Source organism: Musca vetustissima, unplaced genomic scaffold, assembly GCF_032173495.1.
Source record: "Musca vetustissima isolate MV318-11 ecotype Yass unplaced genomic scaffold, APGP_CSIRO_Mvet_v1 utg32545, whole genome shotgun sequence".
Lineage (NCBI taxonomy): Eukaryota > Metazoa > Arthropoda > Insecta > Diptera > Muscidae > Musca > Musca vetustissima.
The window spans coordinates 39,409-42,692 of NW_026886389.1; positions in this window are offsets into that span (position 1 = coordinate 39,409).

Sequence of the window (3,284 nt, forward strand, 5' to 3'; positions counted from 1 at the left end):
ATACGCCATAGAATACAAATTTTGTTATTTTTCACACAAAAATCATTGACCCGCTAAATATTGACGGATTTTTATGAGAACAGGCATGCTTATTCTTTGGCCCGACCCCCTTCTCCATGTGAAAATTCGCGAAGTTAGGGCCATAATTGCGACCTCTGGGGCGACCAGAAAATTGGACAAAATTAAAGTTTTTGCTCCATTTCATCCCCTAAATTTTAACCGATCTTTATAAAAAACAATAGGGGTCTTCATTGGCCAGAACCCATCCTACATGCAAAATTTCGTGAAGATTGATCCATAACAGTGGCCTGTATCGTGTTTACAAATTATAATGGACAGACGGACGGACACACATGTCTAGATCGATTCAGCTAGTCGAGAAATGACGATCGGTATACTTAAAAGTGGGTCTAGGACCAATATTTCGCGGTGTTACAAACTCTTGTGGCTGCACAAAGCTATAATGCCCTGACAACATAGTTGTGTAGGGTATAAATACAGATATAACAAAACTGTGTGTCAAACTCAAGTCTATTAAGTCTGCTAGTCTATGGAATCATTTTCATTGATAAATTCTACTCATACCCATTATAATAAACATTAGGATAAAAGCATATACCCGAGGCAGAAATGTCCATTGCGAACTCTATTCTCACACAAATTCACCAGGATATGTGAATAGAAATCGTTGCAATGGAGAAATATATATCCCTATATATGTGCACGTACATTCGAATCTATTTACAAATTTCCCAATGTTGTCGTATTTTGTCATGCCTCTGACACCTCTGATATGTACTTGTATTAGAAAATTTGGGTCATATCGCCTTTTATATCCTTAGAACTGAAATGACAAATTACAGCCATTCCTGTTAGGAATTCGTGAATTGTGATTTTAACAGGTAGACGTGACTATATGACTATATTTTCTGAATATTTCGTTCTAATTTATAGTGTAGGGTATACAAATGTATAACTCTAGACATGTTATGCAGCTTTGATTTCAAAACACTGTTCCCATTGTGGAGATATACCACATCGTACATATCCCAAAGCCATTTATGTGGTATTTTGTAAAACGCCCCCATTCCCAATATTGGTCTTGCTATTGTGCAACACTCAACCATAGACGATTTGTTTTTTGTGTGCTCATAATATTCTTGTTCTTCTTCTACTTTATACTAAGCTGAAAAACTTTTGGAAAATATGTATTACCTGTTTGCATGCTGTGTAGAAAGATCTAACAGGTTCAGTTATCTAGGATCAACGATTTGTACTTACTCTGCCATGCACATGTTTGGCAATGTCTTTAAACAGATTGTATAAGAAGAGCGCACACACACACACTATTGGTACGTACATACATTCCATATGTGTTTAAGTCGTCGTTGCAACAAAACTTTACTGCACACAGAGAACACTATAACGACTAAGATGGCAAAGCTCTACTCACTGCTGCACTGCTCTGCTGCATGTTCCATGTTTTGATACAAATAACTCCAAATAGTATTAGAAATTTTAATCCGTTTATAATACGCACTAGAAATACAAACACAGAGCCCACACGCGTACCCTCTACTCAGTCAGTCACTGGAACACTTGGGTATAGGTTTTGTGCCAAAGCATTTGAATACTCTCAAATGCTTAGGTTAAGATTTGTATGGTCATATATATGTATGTATATGTGTGGAGGAATGTATGGAAGGTAGATTGCAAGGAAGGATGTATGGTTTGTTGGTAAGCATGGGAGTGTGTGTGTGGCATTGCCGTTGGTACACAATTTGTGACAGAATGGCATTGGCAATTGCAAACGTTTTGAATTTTGTGCATCATCGTTTTGCAGACAATTGCTCATCCATTCATGGAAATCAAAAGAGGAATGAAGATACTAAAGGGTTTGTTTTTGGGGTCTAAAGCGGAGGGGTTTGCCATGAAATAGCTCAGTTCAATACTAATACTATGAATTGTATGGTAGACCTAAAATATGCAGGGAAGCAATCTCAACCTGACACTGGCGTGGATATATTTCCAAATTTTATAATTCATAATTTTCCTGATTAATTAATTTATATATGTTTGTTATGAAAATTAATATATATTAGTAAATTATTAACATGGTAATCTGTCTAGGTGATAAGATGACCTGGAGATATGACATTCCTGTAGCCGAGTTAAATTTGTCGCAAATCTGTTCCATTTTGGTGAATGTACAAATATCAGGGGAAAAGGATGTATGCAACTTAACATGTGGAATGCCCAAGAACGATTATTGAAAATCAGGGATGGTCCGTGTGACGAATTTTTAGGTTTTCGACCGTCAAAAAGGTGTAAACGTCGATAACGTCATATACCTGTATAAAATGTAATAAATGTAGTAAACGTCGTTTATTTCAATATTATCAGCAAATAAGGTTATTTTCAAGAATATATATTATTTTTACATATATCTGACTATTCCTTGCTAGAACTGATAAAAATTTCTAAATTTTTTTGAGAAGAAAATTTTCAATTTTTTATGGATTTGAGTAAAGCATGCGTAATTTCCAAATTGATTAAAGGAAATAGCTATTTTGTCAAAAACCTAATGGATTTGGGTAGGTTTCCGACGTTTCTGACGTATGTATTATACGTCGGAAATGTATGTCATTTACGTCACTGTTTCTGACAGGCCATCTCTGTTGAAAATACGTAGGGCCTTTATGGCGCCTTCAAATATTCACCATTACGTTTGCAACGCATTGAAATATTCTTCGGACACCGTGTAAGGTATATATTTTTGATCAGAATAAATATCTATGTCGATTAAGCCATGCCCACTGAAATCGCTATAGAGCTCACAATATGTAAGATAAGATATTTAAAATGGGCTATGTCTGTCCATATTTATATCGCTTAGTTATCGGTATTCTACAGATTTCAAACACGTGTTCCATACAAATTCGTTCAAATTTGATATTTTGAATTCTAATTGGCTGGCATGACTTCCTAACGAAAATTATTATACCCTACACAACTATGTTGTCAGGGTATTATAGCTTTGTGTAGCCCCAAAAATTTGTAACGCCGCGAAATATTGGTCCTAGACCCACCTTTAAGTATACCGATCGTCATATCTCGACTAGCTGTGTCGATCTAGACATATGTGTCCGTCCGTCCGTCTGTCTATTATAATTTGTAAACACGATACAGGCCACAGTTATTGACCAATCTTCACGAAATTTTGCATGTAGGATGGGTTCTGGTCAATGAAGACCCCTATTGTTTTTGGAAAAGATCGGTTAATA